Raw genomic sequence first — 22,659 nt, 5'->3', positions numbered from 1 at the left:
TGAGAGGCTGTTAGAGAGAGTGAGAGGGTGTTAGAGAGAGAGAGAGGGTTTTAGAGAGAGAGAGAGGGTTTTAGAGAGAGAGAGAGGGTTTTAGAGAGAGTGAGAGGGTGTTAGAGAGAGTGAGAGGGTGTTAGAGAGAGTGAGAGGGTTTTAGAGAGAGTGAGAGGGTGTTGGAGAGAGAGAGGATGTTCGAGAGAGAGAGAGGATGTTAGAGAGAGAGAGCGGGTGTCAGAGAGAGGGAGCGGGTGTCAGAGAGAGAGAGAGGGTGTGAGAGAGACGGGGTGTTAGGGAGAGAGAGCGTGTGTTAGAGAGAGAGAGAGGGGTGTTAGAGAGAGAGAGAGGGTGTTAGAGAGAGGGAGAGAGGGTGTTAGAGCGAGAGAGAGAGAGAGAGGGTGTTAGAGAGAGAGAGAGAGAGAGGGTGTTAGAGAGAGAGAGGGTGTCAGAGAGAGTGAGATGGTGTGAGAGAGAGAGAGACGGTCTTACAGAGTGTGAGGGTGTTAGAGAGAGAGAGCGGGTGTTAGAGAGAGAGAGCGGGTGTTAGAGAGAGAGAGACGGTGTTAGAGAGAGAGAGAGAGGGTGTCAGAGAGAGTGAGAGGGTGTCAGAGAGAGTGAGAGGGTGTTAGAGAGAGTGAGAGGGTGTTAGAGAGAGAGAGAGAGGGTGTTAGAGAGAGAGAGGGTGTTAGAGAGAGTGAGAGGGTGTTTGAGAGGGTGTTAGAGAGAGTGAGAGGGTGTTAGAGAGAGTGAGAGGGTGTTAGAGAGAGTGAGAAGGTGTTAGAGAGAGTGAGAGGGTGTTGGAGAGAGAGAGGATGTTAGAGAGAGAGAGTGGGTGTTAGAGAGAGAGAGTGGGTGTTAGAGAGAGAGAGGGTGTTAGAGAGAGAGAGTGGGTGTTGGAGAGAGAGAGTGGGTGTTGGAGAGAGAGAGTGGGTGTTGGAGAGAGAGAGTGGGTGTTGGAGAGAGAGAGTGGGTGTTGGAGAGAGAGAGTGGGTGTTAGAGAGAGTGAGAAGGTGTTAGAGAGAGAGAGAGGGTGTTAGAGAGAGAGAGGGTGTTAGAGAGAGAGAGTGTGTCAGAGAGAGTGAGAGGGTGTTAGAGAGAGAGACGGTCTTAGAGAGAGAGCAGGTGTTAGAGAGAGAGAGGGTGTTAGAGAGAGAGAGAGAGACGGTGTTAGACAGCGAGAGAGAGGGTGTTAGAGAGAGAGAGAGGGTGTTGCAGAGAGAGAGAGAGGGTGTTGCAGAGAGAGAGAGAGGGTTTTGCAGAGAGAGAGAGAGGGTGTTGCAGAGAGAGAGAGAGGGTTTTGCAGAGAGAGAGAGAGGGTGTTGCAGAGAGAGAGAGAGAGTTTTGCAGAGAGAGAGAGAGAGTTTTGCAGAGAGAGAGAGAGTTTTGCAGAGAGAGAGAGAGGGTGTTGCAGAGAGAGAGAGGGTGTTGCAGAGAGAGAGAGGGTGTTGCAGAGAGAGAGAGAGAGGGTGTTGCAGAGAGAGAGAGAGGGTGTTGCAGAGAGAGAGAGAGGGTGTTGCAGAGAGAGAGAGAGGGTGTTGCAGAGAGAGAGAGAGGGTGTTGCAGAGAGAGAGAGAGGGTGTTGCAGAGAGAGAGAGAGGGTTTTGCAGAGAGAGAGAGAGGGTTTTGCAGAGAGAGAGAGAGGGTGTTGCAGAGAGAGGGAGAGGGTGTTGCAGAGAGAGGGAGAGGGTGTTGCAGAGAGAGAGGGGGTCTTGCAGAGAGAGAGAGGGTGTTGCAGAGAGAGAGAGGGTGTTGCAGAGAGAGAGAGAGGGTGTTGCAGAGAGAGAGAGAGGGTGTTGCAGAGAGAGAGAGAGGGTGTTGCAGAGAGAGAGAGGGGGTGTTGCAGAGAGAGAGAGGGGGTGTTGCAGAGAGAGAGAGGGGGTGTTGCAGAGAGAGAGAGAGAGGGTGTTGCAGAGAGAGAGAGAGAGGGTGTTGCAGAGAGAGAGAGAGAGGGTGTTGCAGAGAGAGAGAGAGAGAGAGGGTGTTGCAGAGAGAGAGAGAGAGGGGGTGTTGCAGAGAGAGAGAGAGAGGGGGTGTTGCAGAGAGAGAGAGAGAGGGGGTGTTGCAGAGAGAGAGAGAGAGGGGGTGTTGCAGAGACAGAGAGAGAGAGTTTTGCAGAGAGAGAGAGAGGGTGTTGCAGAGAGAGAGAGAGAGAGGGTGTTGCAGAGAGAGGGAGAGGGTGTTGCAGAGAGAGGGAGAGGGTGTTGCAGAGAGAGGGAGAGGGTGTTGCAGAGAGAGAGAGGGTGTTGCAGAGAGAGAGAGGGTGTTGCAGAGAGAGAGAGAGGTTGTTGCACAGAGAGAGAGAGAGTTTTGCAGAGAGAGAGAGAGAGGGTGTTGCAGAGAGAGAGAGAGAGAGGGTGTTGCAGAGAGAGAGAGAGAGGGGGTGTTGCAGAGAGAGAGAGAGAGGGGGTGTTGCAGAGAGAGAGAGAGAGGGGGTGTTGCAGAGAGAGAGAGAGAGGGGGTGTTGCAGAGAGAGAGAGAGGGGGTGTTGCAGAGAGAGAGAGAGAGGGTGTTGCAGAGAGAGAGAGAGAGAGGGTGTTGCAGAGAGAGAGAGAGAGGGTGTTGCAGAGAGAGAGAGAGGGTGTTGCAGAGAGAGAGAGAGGGTGTTGCAGAGAGAGAGAGGGTGTTGCAGAGAGAGAGAGGGGGTGTTGCAGAGAGAGAGAGAGAGAGAGGGTGTTGCAGAGAGAGAGAGAGAGAGGGTGTTGCAGAGAGAGAGAGAGAGAGGGTGTTGCAGAGAGAGAGAGAGAGGGTGTTGCAGAGAGAGAGAGAGAGAGGGTGTTGCAGAGAGAGAGAGAGAGGGTGTTGCAGAGAGAGAGAGAGAGAGGGTGTTGCAGAGAGAGAGAGGGTGTTGCAGAGAGAGAGAGGGGGTGTTGCAGAGAGAGAGAGAGAGAGAGGGTGTTAGAGAGAGAGAGAGGGTGTTAGAGAGAGAGAGAGGGTGTTAGAGAGAGAGAGAGGGTGTTTGAGAGAGAGAGAGAGGGTGTTAGAGAGAGAGAGAGAGGGTGTGAGAGAGAGAGAGAGGGTGTGAGAGAGAGAGAGAGGGTGTGAGAGAGAGAGAGAGAGAGGGTGTGAGAGAGAGAGAGAGAGAGGGTGTCAGAGAGAGAGAGAGAGAGGGTGTGAGAGAGAGAGAGAGGGTGTGAGAGAGAGAGAGAGGGTGTGAGAGAGAGAGAGAGGGTGTGAGAGAGAGAGAGGGTGTGAGAGAGAGAGAGAGAGAGAGGGTGTTGCAGAGAGAGAGGGTGTGAGAGAGAGAGAGGGTGTGAGAGAGAGAGAGAGAGAGCGGGTGTTGGAGAGAGAGAGAGCGGGTGTTGGAGAGAGAGAGAGCGGGTGTTGGAGAGAGAGAGAGCGGGTGTTGGAGAGAGAGAGAGCGGGTGTTGGAGAGAGAGAGAGCGGGTGTTGGAGAGAGAGAGAGCGGGTGTTGGAGAGAGAGAGAGCGGGTGTTGGAGAGAGAGAGAGCGGGTGTTGGAGAGAGAGAGAGCGGGTGTTGGAGAGAGAGAGAGCGGGTGTTGGAGAGAGAGAGAGCGGGTGTTAGAGAGAGAGAGAGAGCGGGTGTTAGAGACAGAGAGCGTGTGTTAGAGAGAGGGAGGGTGTGAGAGAGAGAGAGGGTGTTAGAGAGAGAGGGTGTTAGTGAGAGAGAGCGGGTGTTAGAGAGAGAGAGAGAGCGGGTGTTAGAGAGAGAGAGAGCGGGTGTTAGAGAGAGAGAGAGCGGGTGTTAGAGAGAGAGAGAGCGGGTGTTAGAGAGAGAGAGAGCGGGTGTTAGAGAGAGAGAGAGCGGGTGTTAGAGAGAGAGAGCGGGTGTTAGAGAGAGAGAGAGCGGGTGTTAGAGAGAGAGAGAGAGGGTGTTAGAGAGAGAGAGAGAGAGCGGGTGTTAGAGACAGAGAGCGTGTGTTAGAGAGAGGGAGGGTGTGAGAGAGAGAGAGAGGGTGTTAGAGAGAGAGAGAGGGTGTTAGAGAGAGAGAGAGGGTGTTAGAGAGAGAGAGAGAGGGTGTTAGAGAGAGAGAGAGAGGGTGTTAGAGAGAGAGAGAGAGGGTGTTAGAGAGAGAGAGGGTGTTAGAGAGAGAGAGGGTGTTAGAGAAAGAGAGGGTGTTAGAGAGAGAGAGGGTGTTAGAGAGAGAGAGGGTGTTAGAGAAAGAGAGGGTGTTAGAGAGAGAGAGGGTGTTAGAGAGAGAGAGGGCGTCTTAGAGAGTGTGAGAGTGTGTCAGAGAGAGTGAGAGGATGTTAGAGAGAGTGAGAGGGTGTCAGAGAGAGTGAGAGGGTGTCAGAGAGAGTGAGAGGGTGTCAGAGAGAGTGAGAGGGTGTCAGAGAGAGAGAGAGAGACGGTCTTGGAGAGAGAGACGGTCTTGGAGAGAGAGAGGGTATTAGAGAGAGTGAGAGGGTGTCAGAGAGAATGAGAGGGTGTCAGAGAGAGTGAGAGGGTGTCAGAGAGAGTGAGAGGGTGTCAGAGAGAGTGAGAGGGTGTCAGAGAGAGTGAGAGGGTGTCAGAGAGAGAGAGACGGTCTTAGTGAGAGAGTGGGTGTCGGAGAGAGTGGGCGGGTGTTAGAGAGAGTGAGAGGGTGTCAGAGAGAGTGAGAGGGTGTCAGAGAGAGTGAGAGGGTGTCAGAGAGAGTGAGAGGGTGTCAGAGAGAGTGAGATGGTGTTAGAGAGAGAGAGACGGTCTTACAGAGTGAGAGGGTGTTGGAGAGAGAGAGAGGATGTTCGAGAGAGAGAGAGGGTGTTAGAGAGAGAGAGAGCCTGTGTTAGAGAGAGAGAGGGTCTGAGAGAGAGAGAGAGGGTGTCAGAGAGAGTGAGAGGCTGTTAGAGAGAGTGAGAGGGTGTTAGAGAGAGAGAGAGGGTTTTAGAGAGAGAGAGAGGGTTTTAGAGAGAGTGAGAGGGTGTTAGAGAGAGTGAGAGGGTTTTAGAGAGAGTGAGAGGGTTTTAGAGAGAGAGAGAGGGTGTTAGAGAGAGTGAGAGGGTGTTAGAGAGAGTGAGAGGGTTTTAGAGAGAGTGAGAGGGTGTTGGAGAGAGAGAGGATGTTCGAGAGAGAGAGAGGATGTTAGAGAGAGAGAGTGGGTGTTAGAGAGAGAGAGTGGGTGTTAGAGAGAGAGAGTGGGTGTTGTAGAGAGAGAGTGGGTGTTGGAGAGAAAGAGTGGGTGTTGGAGAGAGTGGGTGTTGGAGAGAGAGAGTGGGTGTTGGAGAGAGAGAGTGGGTGTTGGAGAGAGAGAGTGGGTGTTGGAGAGAGAGAGTGGGTGTTGGAGAGAGAGTGGGTGTTGGAGAGAGAGAGTGGGTGTTGGAGAGAGAGAGTGGGTGTTGGAGAGAGAGAGTGGGTGTTGGAGAGAGAGAGTGGGTGTTGGAGAGAGAGAGTGGGTGTTGGAGAGAGGGAGCGGGTGTCGGAGAGAGGGAGCGGGTGTCAGAGAGAGGGAGCGGGTGTCAGAGAGAGAGAGCGTGTGTCAGAGAGAGAGAGAGGGTGTGAGAGAGAGGGGGTGTTAGGGAGAGAGAGCGTGTGTTAGAGAGAGAGAGAGGGGTGTTAGAGAGAGAGAGAGGGTGTTAAGAGAGAGAGAGGGTGTTAGAGAGAGGGAGAGAGGGTGTTAGAGCGAGAGAGAGAGAGAGAGGGTGTTAGAGAGAGAGAGAGAGAGAGGGTGTTAGAGAGAGAGAGGGTGTCAGAGAGAGTGAGATGGTGTGAGAGAGAGAGAGACGGTCTTACAGAGTGTGAGGGTGTTAGAGAGAGAGAGCGTGTGTTAGAGAGAGAGAGGGTCTGAGAGAGAGAGACGGTGTCAGAGAGAGAGAGAGAGGGTGTCAGAGAGAGTGAGAGGCTGTTAGAGAGAGTGAGAGGGTGTTAGAGAGAGAGAGAGGGTTTTAGAGAGAGAGAGAGGGTTTTAGAGAGAGAGAGAGGGTTTTAGAGAGAGAGAGAGGGTGTTAGAGAGAGTGAGAGGGTGTTAGAGAGAGTGAGAGGGTGTTAGAGAGAGTGAGAGGGTTTTAGAGAGAGTGAGAGGGTGTTGGAGAGAGAGAGGATGTTCGAGAGAGAGAGAGGATGTTAGAGAGAGAGAGCGGGTGTCAGAGAGAGGGAGCGGGTGTCAGAGAGAGAGAGCGTGTGTCAGAGAGAGAGAGAGGGTGTGAGAGAGACGGGGTGTTAGGGAGAGAGAGCGTGTGTTAGAGAGAGAGAGAGGGGTGTTAGAGAGAGAGAGAGGGTGTTAGAGAGAGTGAGAGGGTGTTAGAGAGAGAGAGAGAGGGTGTTAGAGAGAGAGAGGGTGTTAGAGAGAGTGAGAGGGTGTTTGAGAGGGTGTTAGAGAGAGTGAGAGGGTGTTAGAGAGAGTGAGAGGGTGTTAGAGAGAGTGAGAGGGTGTTAGAGAGAGTGAGAAGGTGTTAGAGAGAGTGAGAGGGTGTTGGAGAGAGAGAGGATGTTAGAGAGAGAGAGTGGGTGTTAGAGAGAGAGAGGGGGTGTTAGAGAGAGAGAGGGTGTTAGAGAGAGAGAGTGGGTGTTGGAGAGAGAGAGTGGGTGTTGGAGAGAGAGAGTGGGTGTTGGAGAGAGAGAGCGGGTGTTGGAGAGAGAGAGCGGGTGTTGGAGAGAGAGAGTGGGTGTTGGAGAGAGAGAGTGGGTGTTGGAGAGAGAGAGTGGGTGTTGGAGAGAGAGAGTGGGTGTTGGAGAGAGAGAGTGGGTGTTGGAGAGAGAGAGTGGGTGTGAGAGAGAGAGAGGGTGTGAGAGAGAGAGAGAGAGAGAGGGTGTTGCAGAGAGAGAGGGTGTGAGAGAGAGAGAGGGTGTGTTGGAGAGAGAGAGAGGGTGTGTTGGAGAGAGAGAGAGCGGGTGTTGGAGAGAGAGAGAGCGGGTGTTGGAGAGAGAGAGAGCGGGTGTTGGAGAGAGAGAGAGCGGGTGTTGGAGAGAGAGAGAGCGGGTGTTGGAGAGAGAGAGAGCGGGTGTTGGAGAGAGAGAGAGCGAGTGTTGGAGAGAGAGAGAGCGGGTGTTGGAGAGAGAGAGAGCGGGTGTTGGAGAGAGAGAGAGCGGGTGTTGGAGAGAGAGAGAGCGGGTGTTGGAGAGAGAGAGAGCGGGTGTTGGAGAGAGAGAGAGCGGGTGTTGGAGAGAGAGAGAGCGGGTGTTAGAGAGAGAGAGAGAGCGGGTGTTAGAGACAGAGAGCGTGTGTTAGAGAGAGGGAGGGTGTGAGAGAGAGAGAGGGTGTTAGAGAGAGAGGGTGTTAGTGAGAGAGAGCGGGTGTTAGAGAGAGAGAGAGAGCGGGTGTTAGAGAGAGAGAGAGCGGGTGTTAGAGAGAGAGAGAGCGGGTGTTAGAGAGAGAGAGAGCGGGTGTTAGAGAGAGAGAGAGCGGGTGTTAGAGAGAGAGAGAGAGGGTGTTAGAGAGAGAGAGAGAGAGCGGGTGTTAGAGACAGAGAGCGTGTGTTAGAGAGAGGGAGGGTGTGAGAGAGAGAGAGAGGGTGTTAGAGAGAGAGAGAGGGTGTTAGAGAGAGAGAGAGAGGGTGTTAGAGAGAGAGAGAGAGGGTGTTAGAGAGAGAGAGAGAGGGTGTTAGAGAGAGAGAGGGTGTTAGAGAAAGAGAGGGTGTTAGAGAGAGAGAGGGTGTTAGAGAGAGAGAGGGCGTCTTAGAGAGTGTGAGAGTGTGTCAGAGAGAGTGAGAGGATGTCAGAGAGAGTGAGAGGGTGTCAGAGAGAGTGAGAGGGTGTCAGAGAGAGAGAGAGAGACGGTCTTGGAGAGAGAGACGGTCTTGGAGAGAGAGACGGTCTTGGAGAGAGAGAGGGTATTAGAGAGAGTGAGAGGGTGTCAGAGAGAATGAGAGGGTGTCAGAGAGAGTGAGAGGGTGTCAGAGAGAGTGAGAGGGTGTCAGAGAGAGTGAGAGGGTGTCAGAGAGAGTGAGAGGGTGTCAGAGAGAGAGAGACGGTCTTAGTGAGAGAGTGGGTGTCGGAGAGAGTGGGCGGGTGTTAGAGAGAGTGAGAGGGTGTCAGAGAGAGTGAGAGGGTGTCAGAGAGAGTGAGATGGTGTTAGAGAGAGAGAGACGGTCTTACAGAGTGAGAGGGTGTTGGAGAGAGAGAGAGGATGTTCGAGAGAGAGAGAGGGTGTTAGAGAGAGAGAGAGCGTGTGTTAGAGAGAGAGAGGGTCTGAGAGAGAGAGACGGTGTCAGAGAGAGAGAGAGAGGGTGTCAGAGAGAGTGAGAGGCTGTTAGAGAGAGTGAGAGGCTGTTAGAGAGAGTGAGAGGGTGTTAGAGAGAGAGAGAGGGTTTTAGAGAGAGAGAGAGGGTTTTAGAGAGAGTGAGAGGGTGTTAGAGAGAGTGAGAGGGTTTTAGAGAGAGTGAGAGGGTTTTAGAGAGAGAGAGAGGGTGTTAGAGAGAGTGAGAGGGTGTTAGAGAGAGTGAGAGGGTTTTAGAGAGAGTGAGAGGGTGTTGGAGAGAGAGAGGATGTTCGAGAGAGAGAGAGGATGTTAGAGAGAGAGAGTGGGTGTTAGAGAGAGAGAGTGGGTGTTAGAGAGAGAGAGTGGGTGTTGGAGAGAGAGAGTGGGTGTTGGAGAGAGAGAGTGGGTGTTGGAGAGAGTGGGTGTTGGAGAGAGAGAGTGGGTGTTGGAGAGAGAGAGTGGGTGTTGGAGAGAGAGAGTGGGTGTTGGAGAGAGAGAGTGGGTGTTGGAGAGAGAGAGTGGGTGTTGGAGAGAGAGAGTGGGTGTTGGAGAGAGAGAGTGGGTGTTGGAGAGAGAGAGTGGGTGTTGGAGAGAGAGAGTGGGTGTTGGAGAGAGAGAGTGGGTGTTGGAGAGAGGGAGCGGGTGTTGGAGAGAGGGAGCGGGTGTTGGAGAGAGGGAGCGGGTGTCGGAGAGAGGGAGCGGGTGTCAGAGAGAGGGAGCGGGTGTCAGAGAGAGAGAGCGTGTGTCAGAGAGAGAGAGAGGGTGTGAGAGAGAGGGGGTGTTAGGGAGAGAGAGCGTGTGTTAGAGAGAGAGAGAGGGGTGTTAGAGAGAGAGAGAGGGTGTTAGAGAGAGAGAGAGGGTGTTAGAGCGAGAGAGAGAGAGAGAGGGTGTTAGAGAGAGAGAGAGAGAGAGGGTGTTAGAGAGAGAGAGGGTGTCAGAGAGAGTGAGATGGTGTGAGAGAGAGAGAGACGGTCTTACAGAGTGTGAGGGTGTTAGAGAGAGAGCGTGTGTTAGAGAGAGAGAGGGTCTGAGAGAGAGAGACGGTGTCAGAGAGAGAGAGAGAGGGTGTCAGAGAGAGTGAGAGGCTGTTAGAGAGAGTGAGAGGCTGTTAGAGAGAGTGAGAGGGTGTTAGAGAGAGAGAGAGGGTTTTAGAGAGAGAGAGAGGGTTTTAGAGAGAGAGAGAGGGTGTTAGAGAGAGAGAGAGGGTGTTAGAGAGAGTGAGAGGGTGTTAGAGAGAGTGAGAGGGTGTTGGAGAGAGAGAGTGAGAGGGTTTTAGAGAGAGTGAGAGGGTGTTGGAGAGAGAGAGGATGTTCGAGAGAGAGAGAGGATGTTAGAGAGAGAGAGAGCGGGTGTCAGAGAGAGGGAGCGGGTGTCAGAGAGAGAGAGCGTGTGTCAGAGAGAGAGAGAGGGTGTGAGAGAGACGGGGTGTTAGGGAGAGAGAGCGTGTGTTAGAGAGAGAGAGAGGGGTGTTAGAGAGAGAGAGAGGGTGTTAGAGAGAGGGAGAGAGGGTGTTAGAGCGAGAGAGAGAGAGAGAGGGTGTTAGAGAGAGAGAGAGAGAGAGGGTGTTAGAGAGAGAGAGGGTGTCAGAGAGAGTGAGATGGTGTGAGAGAGAGAGAGACGGTCTTACAGAGTGTGAGGGTGTTAGAGAGAGAGAGCGGGTGTTAGAGAGAGAGAGCGGGTGTTAGAGAGAGAGAGACGGTGTTAGAGAGAGAGAGGGTGTCAGAGAGAGTGAGAGGGTGTCAGAGAGAGTGAGAGGGTGTTAGAGAGAGTGAGAGGGTGTTAGAGAGAGAGAGAGAGGGTGTTAGAGAGAGAGAGGGTGTTAGAGAGAGTGAGAGGGTGTTTGAGAGGGTGTTAGAGAGAGTGAGAGGGTGTTAGAGAGAGAGAGTGGGTGTTAGAGAGAGAGAGTGGGTGTTAGAGAGAGAGAGGGTGTTAGAGAGAGAGAGTGGGTGTTGGAGAGAGAGAGTGGGTGTTGGAGAGAGAGAGTGGGTGTTGGAGAGAGAGAGTGGGTGTTGGAGAGAGAGAGTGGGTGTTGGAGAGAGAGAGTGGGTGTTGGAGAGAGAGAGTGGGTGTTGGAGAGAGAGAGCGGGTGTTGGAGAGAGAGAGCGGGTGTTGGAGAGAGAGAGCGGGTGTTAGAGACAGAGAGCGGGTGTTAGAGACAGAGAGCGGGTGTTAGAGACAGAGAGCGGGTGTTAGAGACAGAGAGCGGGTGTTAGAGACAGAGAGCGGGTGTTAGAGACAGAGAGCGGGTGTTAGAGACAGAGAGCGTGTGTTAGAGACAGAGAGCGTGTGTTAGAGAGAGAGAGAGGGTCTGAGAGAGGGAGAGCGGGTGTTAGAGAGAGAGGGAGAGCGGGTGTTTGAGAGAGAGAGCATGTGTTTGAGAGAGAGAGGGTTTTAGAGAGAGAGAGAGTGGGTTTAAGAGAGAGAGAGCGGGTGTTAGAGACAGAGAGCGTGTGTTAGAGAGAGAGAGAGGGTCTGAGAGAGAGAGAGCGGGTGTTAGAGAGAGAGGGAGAGCGGGTGTTAGAGAGAGAGAGAGGCGGTGTTAGAGAGAGAGAGCATGTGTTTGAGAGAGAGAGGGTTTTAGAGAGAGAGAGAGGGTGTTAGAGAGAGAGAGAGGGTGTTAGAGAGAGAGAGAGGGTGTTAGAGAGTGAGAGAGGGTGTTAGAGAGTGAGAGAGGGTGTTAGAGAGTGAGAGATAGTGTTAGAGAGTGAGAGAGGGTGTTAGAGAGAGAGAGAGAGAGGGTGTTAGAGAGAGAGAGAGGGTGTTAGAGAGAGAGAGAGGGTGTGAGAGAGAGAGAGAGGGTGTTAGAGAGAGAGAGGGTGTTAGAGAGAGAGAGAGGGTGTTAGAGAGAGAGAGAGGGTGTTAGAGAGAGAGAGAGGGTGTTAGAGAGAGAGAGAGGGTGTTAGAGAGAGAGAGGGTGTTAGAGAGAGAGAGGGTGTTAGAGAGAGAGAGGGTGTTAGAGAGAGAGAGGGTGTTAGAGAGAGTGAGAAGGTGTTAGAGAGAGAGAGAGGGTGTTAGAGAGAGAGAGGGTGTTAGAGAGAGAGAGGGTGTTAGAGAGAGAGAGGGTGTTAGAGAGAGTGAGAAGGTGTTAAAGAGAGAGAGAGTGTGTCAGAGAGAGTGAGAGTGTGTCAGAGAGAGTGAGAGGGTGTTAGAGAGAGAGACGGTCTTAGAGAGAGAGCAGGTGTTAGAGAGAGAGAGGGTGTTAGAGAGAGAGAGAGAGACGGTGTTAGACAGCGAGAGAGAGGGTGTTAGAGAGAGAGAGGGTGTTAGAGAGAGAGAGGGTGTTAGAGAGAGAGCGTGTGTTAGAGAGAGAGCGGGTGTTAGAGAGAGAGCGGGTGTTAGAGAGAGAGCGGGTGTTAGAGAGAGAGAGGGTGTTAGAGAGAGGGTGTTGGAGAGAGAGAGAGGGTGTTAGAGAGAGTGAGAGGGTGTTTGAGAGGGTGTTAGAGAGAGTGAGAAGGTGTTAGAGAGAGTGAGAGGGTGTTGGAGAGAGAGAGGATGTTAGAGAGAGAGTTTGGGTGTTAGAGAGAGAGAGTGGGTGTTAGAGAGAGAGAGGATGTTAGAGAGAGAGAGTGGGTGTTAGAGAGAGAGAGTGGGTGTTAGAGAGAGAGTGGGTGTTAGAGAGAGAGAGGGTGTTAGAGAGAGAGAGTGGGTGTTGGAGAGAGAGAGTGGGTGTTGGCGAGAGAGAGTGGGTGTTGGAGAGAGAGAGTGGGTGTTGGAGAGAGAGAGTGGGTGTTGGAGAGAGAGAGTGGGTGTTGGAGAGAGAGAGTGGGTGTTGGAGAGAGAGAGTGGGTGTTGGAGAGAGAGAGCGGGTGTTGGAGAGAGAGAGCGGGTGTTGGAGAGAGAGAGCGGGTGTTGGAGAGAGAGAGCGGGTTTTGGAGAGAGAGAGCGGGTTTTAGAGAGAGAGCGGGTTTTAGAGAGAGAGAGCGGGTTTTAGAGAGAGAGAGCGGGTTTTAGAGAGAGAGAGCGGGTGTTAGAGACAGAGAGCGGGTGTTAGAGACAGAGAGCGGGTGTTAGAGACAGAGAGCGGGTGTTAGAGACAGAGAGCGGGTGTTAGAGACAGAGAGCGGGTGTTAGAGACAGAGAGCGGGTGTTAGAGACAGAGAGCGGGTGTTAGAGACAGAGAGCGGGTGTTAGAGACAGAGAGCGGGTGTTAGAGACAGAGAGCGGGTGTTAGAGACAGAGAGCGGGTGTTAGAGACAGAGAGCGTGTGTTAGAGACAGAGAGCGTGTGTTAGAGAGAGAGAGAGGGTGTCAGAGAGAGAGAGCGGGTGTTAGAGAGAGAGGGAGAGCGGGTGTTAGAGAGAGAGGGAGAGCGGGTGTTAGAGAGAGAGAGAGGCGGTGTTAGAGAGAGAGAGCATGTGTTTGAGAGAGAGAGGGTTTTAGAGAGAGAGAGAGTGGGTTTTAGAGAGAGAGACCGGGTGTTAGAGACAGAGAGCGTGTGTTAGAGAGAGAGAGAGGGTCTGAGAGAGAGAGAGCGGGTGTTAGAGAGAGAGGGAGAGCGGGTGTTAGAGAGAGAGAGAGGGGTGTTAGAGAGAGAGAGAGGGTGTTAGAGAGAGAGAGAGGGTGTTAGAGAGAGGGAGAGAGGGTGTTAGAGCGAGAGAGAGAGAGAGAGGGTGTTAGAGAGAGAGAGAGGGTGTTAGAGAGAGAGAGGGTGTCAGAGAGAGTGAGATGGTGTGAGAGAGAGAGAGACGGTCTTACAGAGTGTGAGGGTGTTAGAGAGAGAGAGCGTGTGTTAGAGAGAGAGAGGGTCTGAGAGAGAGAGACGGTGTCAGAGAGAGAGAGAGAGGGTGTCAGAGAGAGTGAGAGGCTGTTAGAGAGAGTGAGAGGGTGTTAGAGAGAGAGAGAGGGTTTTAGAGAGAGAGAGAGGGTTTTAGAGAGAGAGAGAGGGTTTTAGAGAGAGAGAGAGGGTTTTAGAGAGAGAGAGAGGGTGTTAGAGAGAGTGAGAGGGTGTTAGAGAGAGTGAGAGGGTTTTAGAGAGAGTGAGAGGGTGTTGGAGAGAGAGAGGATGTTCGAGAGAGAGAGAGGATGTTAGAGAGAGAGAGCGGGTGTCAGAGAGAGGGAGCGGGTGTCAGAGAGAGAGAGCGTGTGTCAGAGAGAGAGAGAGGGTGTGAGAGAGACGGGGTGTTAGGGAGAGAGAGCGTGTGTTAGAGAGAGAGAGAGGGGTGTTAGAGAGAGAGAGAGGGTGTTAGAGAGAGGGAGAGAGGGTGTTAGAGCGAGAGAGAGAGAGAGAGGGTGTTAGAGAGAGAGAGAGAGAGAGGGTGTTAGAGAGAGAGAGGGTGTCAGAGAGAGTGAGATGGTGTGAGAGAGAGAGAGACGGTCTGACAGAGTGTGAGGGTGTTAGAGAGAGAGAGCGGGTGTTAGAGAGAGAGAGCGGGTGTTAGAGAGAGAGAGACGGTGTTAGAGAGAGAGAGAGAGGGTGTCAGAGAGAGTGAGAGGGTGTCAGAGAGAGTGAGAGGGTGTTAGAGAGAGTGAGAGGGTGTTAGAGAGAGAGAGAGAGGGTGTTAGAGAGAGTGAGAGGGTGTTTGAGAGGGTGTTAGAGAGAGTGAGAGGGTGTTAGAGAGAGTGAGAGGGTGTTAGAGAGAGTGAGAAGGTGTTAGAGAGAGTGAGAGGGTGTTGGAGAGAGAGAGGATGTTAGAGAGAGAGAGTGGGTGTTAGAGAGAGAGAGTGGGTGTTAGAGAGAGAGAGTGGGTGTTAGAGAGAGAGAGTGGGTGTTAGAGAGAGAGAGTGGGTGTTAGAGAGAGAGTGGGTGTTGGAGAGAGAGAGTGGGTGTTGGAGAGAGAGAGTGGGTGTTGGAGAGAGAGAGTGGGTGTTGGAGAGAGAGAGTGGGTGTTGGAGAGAGAGAGCGGGTGTTGGAGAGAGAGAGCGGGTGTTAGAGACAGAGAGCGGGTGTTAGAGACAGAGAGCGGGTGTTAGAGACAGAGAGCGGGTGTTAGAGACAGAGAGCGGGTGTTAGAGACAGAGAGCGTGTGTTAGAGAGAGAGAGAGGGTCTGAGAGAGAGAGAGCGGGTGTTAGAGAGAGAGGGAGAGCGGGTGTTAGAGAGAGAGAGAGGCGGTGTTAGAGAGAGAGAGCATGTGTTTGAGAGAGAGAGGGTTTTAGAGAGAGAGAGAGGGTGTTAGAGAGAGAGAGAGGGTGTTAGAGAGAGAGAGAGGGTGTTAGAGAGAGAGAGAGGGTGTTAGAGAGTGAGAGAGGGTGTTAGAGAGTGAGAGAGGGTGTTAGAGAGTGAGAGAGGGTGTTAGAGAGTGAGAGATAGTGTTAGAGAGTGAGAGATAGTGTTAGAGAGTGAGAGAGGGTGTTAGAGAGAGAGAGAGAGAGGGTGTTAGAGAGAGAGAGAGGGTGTTAGAGAGAGAGAGAGGGTGTTAGAGAGAGAGAGAGGGTGTTAGAGAGAGAGAGGGTGTTAGAGAGAGAGAGGGTGTTAGAGAGAGAGAGAGGGTGTTAGAGAGAGAGAGGGTGTTAGAGAGAGAGAGGGTGTTAGAGAGAGAGAGGGTGTTAGAGAGAGAGAGGGTGTTAGAGAGAGTGAGAAGGTGTTAGAGAGAGAGAGAGGGTGTTAGAGAGAGAGAGGGTGTTAGAGAGAGAGAGGGTGTTAGAGAGAGAGAGGGTGTTAGAGAGAGAGAGGGTGTTAGAGAGAGAGAGGGTGTTAGAGAGAGAGAGGGTGTTAGAGAGAGTGAGAAGGTGTTAAAGAGAGAGAGAGGGTGTTCGAGAGAGTGAGAGTGTGTCAGAGAGAGTGAGAGGGTGTTAGAGAGAGAGACGGTCTTAGAGAGAGAGCAGGTGTTAGAGAGAGAGAGGGTGTTAGAGAGAGAGAGAGAGACGGTGTTAGACAGCGAGAGAGAGGGTGTTAGAGAGAGAGAGGGTGTTAGAGAGAGAGAGGGTGTTAGAGAGAGAGAGGGTGTTAGAGAGAGAGCGTGTGTTAGAGAGAGAGCGGGTGTTAGAGAGAGAGCGGGTGTTAGAGAGAGAGAGGGTGTTAGAGAGAGGGTGTTAGAGAGAGAGAGAGGGTGTTAGAGAGAGTGAGAGGGTGTTTGAGAGGGTGTTAGAGAGAGTGAGAGGGTGTTAGAGAGAGTGAGAAGGTGTTAGAGAGAGTGAGAGGGTGTTGGAGAGAGAGAGGATGTTAGAGAGAGAGTTTGGGTGTTAGAGAGAGAGAGTGGGTGTTAGAGAGAGAGAGGATGTTAGAGAGAGAGAGTGGGTGTTAGAGAGAGAGAGTGGGTGTTAGAGAGAGAGAGGGTGTTAGAGAGAGAGAGTGGGTGTTGGAGAGAGAGAGTGGGTGTTGGCGAGAGAGAGTGGGTGTTGGAGAGAGAGAGTGGGTGTTGGAGAGAGAGAGTGGGTGTTGGAGAGAGAGAGTGGGTGTTGGAGAGAGAGAGTGGGTGTTGGAGAGAGAGAGTGGGTGTTGGAGAGAGAGAGTGGGTGTTGGAGAGAGAGAGCGGGTGTTGGAGAGAGAGAGCGGGTGTTGGAGAGAGAGAGCGGGTGTTGGAGAGAGAGAGCGGGTTTTAGAGAGAGAGAGCGGGTTTTAGAGAGGGAGCGGGTTTTAGAGAGAGAGAGCGGGTTTTAGAGAGAGAGAGCGGGTGTTAGAGACAGAGAGCGGGTGTTAGAGACAGAGAGCGGGTGTTAGAGACAGAGAGCGGGTGTTAGAGACAGAGAGCGGGTGTTAGAGACAGAGAGCGGGTGTTAGAGACAGAGAGCGGGTGTTAGAGACAGAGAGCGGGTGTTAGAGACAGAGAGCGGGTGTTAGAGACAGAGAGCGGGTGTTAGAGACAGAGAGCGTGTGTTAGAGACAGAGAGCGTGTGTTAGAGAGAGAGAGAGGGTGTCAGAGAGAGAGAGCGGGTGTTAGAGAGAGAGGGAGAGCGGGTGTTAGAGAGAGAGGGAGAGCGGGTGTTAGAGAGAGAGAGAGGCGGTGTTAGAGAGAGAGAGCATGTGTTTGAGAGAGAGAGGGTTTTAGAGAGAGAGAGAGCGGGTTTTAGAGAGAGAGAGCGGGTGTTAGAGACAGAGAGCGGGTGTTAGAGACAGAGAGCGGGTGTTAGAGACAGAGAGCGGGTGTTAGAGACAGAGAGCGGGTGTTAGAGACAGAGAGCGGGTGTTAGAGACAGAGAGCGGGTGTTAGAGACAGAGAGCGGGTGTTAGAGACAGAGAGCGGGTGTTAGAGACAGAGAGCGGGTGTTAGAGACAGAGAGCGGGTGTTAGAGACAGAGAGCGGGTGTTAGAGACAGAGAGCGGGTGTTAGAGACAGAGAGCGGGTGTTAGAGACAGAGAGCGTGTGTTAGAGACAGAGAGCGTGTGTTAGAGAGAGAGAGAGGGTGTCAGAGAGAGAGAGCGGGTGTTAGAGAGAGAGGGAGAGCGGGTGTTAGAGAGAGAGGGAGAGCGGGTGTTAGAGAGAGAGAGAGGCGGTGTTAGAGAGAGAGAGCATGTGTTTGAGAGAGAGAGGGTTTTAGAGAGAGAGAGAGGTGGTTTTAGAGAGAGAGAGCGGGTGTTAGAGACAGAGAGCGTGTGTTAGAGAGAGAGAGAGGGTCTGAGAGAGAGAGAGCGGGTGTTAGAGAGAGAGGGAGAGCGGGTGTTAGAGAGAGAGGGAGAGCGGGTGTTAGAGAGAGAGAGAGGCGGTGTTAGAGAGAGAGAGCATGTGTTTGAGAGAGAGAGGGTTTTAGAGAGAGAGAGAGAGGGTTTTAGAGAGAGAGAGAGAGGGTGTTAGAGAGAGAGAGAGGGTGTTAGAGAGAGAGAGAGGGTGTTGGAGAGAGAGAGCGGGTGTTGGAGAGAGAGAGAGCGGGTGTTGGAGAGAGAGAGAGCGGGTGTTGGAGAGAGAGAGAGCGGGTGTTGGAGAGAGAGAGAGCGGGTGTTGGAGAGAGAGAGAGCGGGTGTTGGAGAGAGAGAGAGCGGGTGTTGGAGAGAGAGAGAGCGGGTGTTGGAGAGAGAGAGAGCGGGTGTTGGAGAGAGAGAGAGCGGGTGTTAGAGACAGAGAGCGTGTGTTAGAGAGAGGGAGGGTGTGAGAGAGAGAGAGAGGGTTTGAGAGAGAGAGAGAGGGTTTGAGAGAGAGAGAGAGGGTGTGAGAGAGAGAGAGGGTGTGAGAGAGAGAGAGGGTGTTCGAGAGAGAGGGTGTTAGAGAGAGAGGGTGTTAGAGAGAGAGAGCGGGTGTTAGAGAGAGAGAGAGAGAGAGCGGGTGTTAGGGAGAGAGAGAGAGCGGGTGTTGGAGAGAGAGAGAGCGGGTGTTGGAGAGAGAGAGAGCGGGTGTTGGAGAGAGAGAGAGCGGGTGTTGGAGAGAGAGAGAGCGGGTGTTGGAGAGAGAGAGAGCGGGTGTTGGAGAGAGAGAGAGCGGGTGTTGGAGAGAGAGAGAGCGGGTGTTGGAGAGAGAGAGAGCGGGTGTTAGAGAGAGAGAGAGAGGGTGTTAGAGAGAGAGAGGGTGTTAGAGAGAGAGAGTGGGTGTTAGAGACAGAGAGCGTGTGTTAGAGAGAGAGAGAGGGTCTGAGAGAGAGAGAGCGGGTGTTAGAGAGAGAGGGTGTTAGAGAGAGAGGGAGGGTGTTAGAGAGAGAGAGAGAGAGAGAGAGGGTGTTAGAGAGAGAGAGAGAGGGTGTTAGAGAGAGAGAGAGAGGGTGTTAGAGAGAGAGAGAGAGGGTGTTAGAGAGAGAGAGGGTGTTAGAGAGAGAGAGTGGGTGTTAGAGACAGAGAGCGTGTGTTAGAGAGAGAGAGAGGGTCTGAGAGAGGGAGAGCGGGTGTTAGAGAGAGAGGGAGAGCGGGTGTTAGAGAGAGAGAGAGGCGGTGTTTGAGAGAGAGAGGGTTTTAGAGAGAGAGAGAGTGGGTTTAAGAGAGAGAGAGCGGGTGTTAGAGACAGAGAGCGTGTGTTAGAGAGAGAGAGGGTCTGAGAGAGAGAGAGCGGGTGTTAGAGAGAGAGGGAGAGCGGGTGTTAGAGAGAGAGAGAGGCGGTGTTTGAGAGAGAGAGGGTTTTAGAGAGAGAGAGAGTGGGTTTAAGAGAGAGAGAGCGGGTGTTAGAGACAGAGAGCGTGTGTTAGAGAGAGAGAGAGGGTCTGAGAGAGAGAGAGCGGGTGTTAGAGAGAGAGGGAGAGCGGGTGTTAGAGAGAGAGAGAGGCGGTGTTAGAGAGAGAGAGCATGTGTTTGAGAGAGAGAGGGTTTTAGAGAGAGAGAGAGGGTGTTAGAGAGAGAGAGAGGGTGTTAGAGAGAGAGAGAGGGTGTTAGAGAGAGAGAGAGGGTGTTAGAGAGAGAGAGAGGGTGTTAGAGAGAGAGAGAGGGTGTTAGAGAGTGAGAGAGGGTGTTAGAGAGTGAGAGAGGGTGTTAGAGAGTGAGAGATGGTGTTAGAGAGTGAGAGAGGGTGTTAGAGAGAGAGAGAGAGAGTGTTAGAGAGAGAGAGAGGGTGTTAGAGAGAGAGAGAGGGTGTTAGAGAGAGAGAGAGGGTGTTGGAGAGAGAGAGAGGGTGTTGGAGAGTGAGAGAGAGACGGTGTTAGACAGCGAGAGAGAGGGTGTTAGAGAGAGAGAGGGTGTTAGAGAGAGAGAGAGGGTGTTAGAGAGAGAGAGGGTGTTAGAGAGAGAGCGTGTGTTAGAGAGAGAGCGGGTGTTAGAGAGAGAGCGGGTGTTAGAGAGAGAGCGGGTGTTAGAGAGAGGGTGTTAGAGAGAGAGAGAGGGTGTTAGAGAGAGTGAGAGGGTGTTTGAGAGGGTGTTAGAGAGAGTGAGAGGGTGTTAGAGAGAGTGAGAAGGTGTTAGAGAGAGTGAGAGGGTGTTGGAGAGAGAGAGGATGTTAGAGAGAGAGTTTGGGTGTTAGAGAGAGAGAGTGGGTGTTAGAGAGAGAGAGGATGTTAGAGAGAGAGAGTGGGTGTTAGAGAGAGAGAGTGGGTGTTAGAGAGAGAGAGTGGGTGTTAGAGAGAGAGAGGGTGTTAGAGAGAGAGAGTGGGTGTTGGAGAGAGAGAGTGGGTGTTGGCGAGAGAGAGTGGGTGTTGGCGAGAGAGAGTGGGTGTTGGCGAGAGAGAGTGGGTGTTGGAGAGAGAGAGTGGGTGTTGGAGAGAGAGAGTGGGTGTTGGAGAGAGAGAGTGGGTGTTGGAGAGAGAGAGTGGGTGTTGGAGAGAGAGAGTGGGTGTTGGAGAGAGAGAGTGGGTGTTGGAGAGAGAGAGCGGGTGTTGGAGAGAGAGAGAGCGGGTGTTAGAGAGAGAGAGAGAGGGTGTTAGAGAGAGAGAGGGTGTTATAGAGAGAGAGTGGGTGTTAGAGACAGAGAGCGTGTGTTAGAGAGAGAGAGAGGGTCTGAGAGAGAGAGAGCGGGTGTTAGAGAGAGAGGGTGTTAGAGAGAGAGGGAGGGTGTTAGAGAGAGAGAGAGAGAGAGAGAGGGTGTTAGAGAGAGAGAGAGAGGGTGTTAGAGAGAGAGAGAGAGGGTGTTAGAGAGAGAGAGTGGGTGTTAGAGACAGAGAGCGTGTGTTAGAGAGAGAGAGAGGGTCTGAGAGAGAGAGAGCGGGTGTTAGAGAGAGAGGGAGAGCGGGTGTTAGAGAGAGAGAGAGGCGGTGTTTGAGAGAGAGAGGGTTTTAGAGAGAGAGAGAGTGGGTTTAAGAGAGAGAGAGCGGGTGTTAGAGACAGAGAGCGTGTGTTAGAGAGAGAGAGAGGGTCTGAGAGAGAGAGAGCGGGTGTTAGAGAGAGAGGGAGAGCGGGTGTTAGAGAGAGAGGGAGAGCGGGTGTTAGAGAGAGAGAGAGGCGGTGTTTGAGAGAGAGAGGGTTTTAGAGAGAGAGAGAGTGGGTTTAAGAGAGAGAGCGGGTGTTAGAGACAGAGAGCGTGTGTTAGAGAGAGAGAGAGGGTCTGAGAGAGAGAGAGCGGGTGTTAGAGAGAGAGGGAGAGCGGGTGTTAGAGAGAGAGAGAGGCGGTGTTAGAGAGAGAGAGCATGTGTTTGAGAGAGAGAGGGTTTTAGAGAGAGAGAGAGGGTGTTAGAGAGAGAGAGAGGGTGTTAGAGAGAGAGAGAGGGTGTTAGAGAGAGAGAGAGGGTGTTAGAGAGAGAGAGAGGGTGTTAGAGAGTGAGAGAGGGTGTTAGAGAGTGAGAGATGGTGTTAGAGAGTGAGAGATGGTGTTAGAGAGTGAGAGAGGGTGTTAGAGAGAGAGAGAGAGAGTGTTAGAGAGAGAGAGAGGGTGTTAGAGAGAGAGAGAGGGTGTTGGAGAGAGAGAGAGGGTGTTGGAGAGAGAGAGAGGGTGTTGGAGAGTGAGAGAGGGTGTTGGAGAGTGAGAGAGGGTGTTAGAGAGAGAGAGAGGGTGTTGGAGAGAGAGAGAGGGTGTTGGAGAGAGAGAGAGGGTGTTGGAGAGTGAGAGAGGGTGTTGGAGAGTGAGAGAGGGTGTTAGAGAGTGAGAGAGGGTGTTAGAGAGAGAGAGAGGGTGTTAGAGAGTGAGAGAGGGTGTTAGAGAGAGAGAGAGGGTGTTGGAGAGAGAGAGAGGGTGTTGGAGAGAGAGAGAGGGTGTTGGAGAGTGAGAGAGGGTGTTGGAGAGTGAGAGAGGGTGTTAGAGAGTGAGAGAGGGTGTTGGAGAGAGAGAGAGGGTGTTAGAGAGAGAGAGAGGGTGTTGGAGAGAGAGAGAGGGTGTTGGAGAGAGAGAGAGGGTGTTGGAGAGTGAGAGAGGGTGTTGGAGAGTGAGAGAGGGTGTTAGAGAGTGAGAGAGGGTGTTAGAGAGAGAGAGAGGGTGTTAGAGAGTGAGAGAGGGTGTTAGAGAGTGAGAGAGGGTGTTAGAGAGTGAGAGAGGGTGTTAGAGAGTGAGAGAGGGTGTTAGAGAGTGAGAGAGGGTGTTAGAGAGAGAGAGGGTGTTAGAGAGAGAGAGGGTGTTAGAGAGAGAGAGAGGGTGTTAGAGAGAGAGAGAGGGTGTTAGAGAGAGAGAGAGGGTGTTAGAGAGAGAGAGGGTGTTAGAGAGAGAGAGGGTGTTAGAGAGAGTGAGGGTGTTAGAGAGAGTGAGAAGGTGTTAGAGAGAGAGAGAGGGTGTTAGAGAGAGAGAGGGTGTTAGAGAGAGAGAGGGTGTTAGAGAGAGAGAGGGTGTTAGAGAGAGAGAGGGTGTTAGAGAGAGAGAGGGTGTTAGAGAGAGGGTGTTAGAGAGAGTGAGAAGGTGTTAAAGAGAGAGAGAGGGTGTTAGAGAGAGTGAGGGTGTTAGAGAGAGTGAGAAGGTGTTAGAGAGAGAGAGGGTGTTAGAGAGAGAGAGGGTGTTAGAGAGAGAGAGGGTGTTAGAGAGAGTGAGAAGGTGTTAAAGAGAGAGAGAGGGTGTTCGAGAGAGTGAGAGTGTGTCAGAGAGAGTGAGAGGGTGTTAGAGAGAGAGACGGTCTTAGAGAGAGAGCAGGTGTTAGAGAGAGAGAGGGTGTTAGAGAGAGAGAGAGAGACGGTGTTAGACAGCGAGAGAGAGGGTGTTAGAGAGAGAGAGGGTGTTAGAGAGAGAGAGGGTGTTAGAGAGAGAGCGTGTGTTAGAGAGAGAGCGTGTGTTAGAGAGAGAGCGGGTGTTAGAGAGAGAGAGGGTGTTAGAGAGAGAGAGGGTGTTAGAGAGAGTGAGAAGGTGTTAGAGAGAGAGAGAGGGTGTTAGAGAGAGAGAGAGGGTGTTAAAGAGAGAGAGGGTGTTAGAGAGAGAGAGGGTGTTAGAGAGAGAGAGGGTGTTAGAGAGAGTGAGAAGGTGTTAGAGAGAGAGAGAGGGTGTTAGAGAGAGAGAGAGGGTGTTAGAGAGAGAGAGGGTGTTAGAGAGAGAGAGGGTGTTAGAGAGAGAGAGAGGGTGTTAGAGAGAGTGAGAGGGTGTTTGAGAGGGTGTTAGAGAGAGTGAGAGGGTGTTAGAGAGAGTGAGAAGGTGTTAGAGAGAGTGAGAGGGTGTTGGAGAGAGAGAGGATGTTAGAGAGAGAGTTTGGGTGTTAGAGAGAGAGAGTGGGTGTTAGAGAGAGAGTGGGTGTTAGAGAGAGAGAGTGGGTGTTAGAGAGAGAGAGGGTGTTAGAGAGAGAGAGTGGGTGTTGGAGAGAGAGAGTGGGTGTTGGAGAGAGAGAGTGGGTGTTGGCGAGAGAGAGTGGGTGTTGGAGAGAGAGAGTGGGTGTTGGAGAGAGAGAGTGGGTGTTGGAGAGAGAGAGTGGGTGTTGGAGAGAGAGAGTGGGTGTTGGAGAGAGAGAGTGGGTGTTGGAGAGAGAGAGTGGGTGTTGGAGAGAGAGAGTGGGTGTTGGAGAGAGAGAGTGGGTGTTGGAGAGAGAGAGTGGGTGTTGGAGAGAGAGAGCGGGTTTTAGAGAGAGAGAGCGGGTTTTAGAGAGAGAGCGGGTTTTAGAGAGAGAGAGCGGGTTTTAGAGAGAGAGAGCGGGTTTTAGAGAGAGAGAGCGGGTGTTAGAGACAGAGAGCGGGTGTTAGAGACAGAGAGCGGGTGTTAGAGACAGAGAGCGGGTGTTAGAGACAGAGAGCGGGTGTTAGAGACAGAGAGCGTGTGTTAGAGACAGAGAGCGTGTGTTGGAGAGAGAGAGAGGGTCTGAGAGAGAGAGAGCGGGTGTTAGAGAGAGAGGGAGAGCGGGTGTTAGAGAGAGAGGGAGAGCGGGTGTTAGAGAGAGAGAGAGGCGGTGTTAGAGAGAGAGAGCATGTGTTTGAGAGAGAGAGGGTTTTAGAGAGAGAGAGAGTGGGTTTTAGAGAGAGAGAGCGGGTGTTAGA

This window comes from Heterodontus francisci, unplaced genomic scaffold, assembly GCF_036365525.1.
Source record: "Heterodontus francisci isolate sHetFra1 unplaced genomic scaffold, sHetFra1.hap1 HAP1_SCAFFOLD_756, whole genome shotgun sequence".
NCBI classification, from domain to species: Eukaryota; Metazoa; Chordata; class Chondrichthyes; order Heterodontiformes; family Heterodontidae; genus Heterodontus; species Heterodontus francisci.
Note: the sequence above shows the minus strand (reverse complement) of the source record.